The 1,409-nt window shown below is 33.6% G+C and overlaps 1 non-coding gene across 1 annotated transcript; it reads left to right on the top strand.

Annotated features, from left to right (window-relative positions):
* Positions 1 to 324: 324 nt before the first annotated feature.
* LOC111765699 (U6 spliceosomal RNA) lies at positions 325 to 431 on the top strand. Its single transcript, XR_002797975.1, has one exon. It is a non-coding gene; the product is annotated as a U6 spliceosomal RNA (small nuclear RNA).
* The last annotated feature ends 978 nt before the right edge of the window (positions 432 to 1,409 follow it).

Genomic DNA, 1,409 nt, shown 5'->3' with positions numbered 1-1,409 from the left:
ACATTTACAGTAATATCAATGAATGAATTGCAAATGAGATCAGTAAATATACTGAGAAGAAAGAAAATAAAAACACAACTTACCAAAACTTATGGAATACAATGAAGGAGGTCCTGAGAGGGAAATTTATAGCCTAAATGCATATATTAAAAAAGAAGAAATAGCTAAAATAAAAAATCTAAGTGAACAGCTATAAAAACTAGAAAAAAGAAGAGCAAACCACTCCCAAAAGAAACAGAAAGAAAGAAAAAATAAGAATTAAAGCAGAAATAAATCAAATTGAGAACAAAAAAGCCACAGAGAAATTCAACAAATAAAAAGCTGGTGCTTGCTTCAGCAGCACATATACTAAAACTAGAATGATACAGAGAAGATTATCATGGTCCCTGTGCAAGGATGACATGCAAATTCATGAAACATTCATTTTTTGTTGTTCAATATAGTGCTAGATCCCCTCTCAATTAGAGGCGGAGTGGGCATCACCATCCTAGAATCCTTAGGATTGGGGAATGAACTATGGACTAGAGTGGACTAACTGGTATTCTATAATAGACTTATTGTGATTCTAGTAATGGAAGAACTTATATCATTGATGTGGAGGCAGTGGCCATTGGAGTTCTGAGATCAGGGAGAGGGAAAACTAGTGTAATACAGGGGCATTTTCAGGACTTGGAAATTGTTCTGAATGGCATTGCAACAACAGATACAGGCCATTATATATCTTGCCATAACCTACAGAATTGTGTGGGAAAGAGTATAAACTACAAGGGAAATTATAATCCATGCAGAGAGACAATGTTCCAAAATGTTTTCATCAAGTGTAATGAATGTACCACACTAATGAAGGACGTTGTTTATGTGTGTGGGGAGCAGGGCATATGGGAACCCCCTATATTTTTTATGTAACATTTATATAATCTAAATATCTTTTTTAAAAAATTATGTGTGTGTATATGTATATAGTGATAGGGGATCTAGTTAGAGCAATCAGGTAAGAAAAAGAGACAAAAGGCATCCAAATTGGAAAGGAAGAAGTAAAACTTTCATTATTCGCAGATGATATGATTGTACATCTAGAAAATCCCGAAAAATCTACAACAAAGCTGCTAGAGCTAATAAATGATTTCAGTAGAGTGTCAGGATACAAGATCAATACACAAAAAATCAGTGGTGTTTCTATACACTAATAATGCACAATCTGAGGAGGAAGCTGGGAAAAAAATTCCATTTACAAGAGCAACTAAAAGAATCAAACATTTAGGAATAAACTTAACCAAGGATGCAAAGCACTTGTATTCAGAAAACTATAATGCCTTGCTAAAAGAAATCAAAACAGACATAAGTAATTGGAAGAACATTCTATGCACATGGATTGGAAGACTAAATATCATTAAGTTGTCAATTCTACA

This window comes from Dasypus novemcinctus, chromosome 8 (assembly GCF_030445035.2).
Source record: "Dasypus novemcinctus isolate mDasNov1 chromosome 8, mDasNov1.1.hap2, whole genome shotgun sequence".
Taxonomy (NCBI): Eukaryota; Metazoa; Chordata; class Mammalia; order Cingulata; family Dasypodidae; genus Dasypus; species Dasypus novemcinctus.
This window is presented reverse-complemented; position numbering and strand designations above follow the sequence as displayed.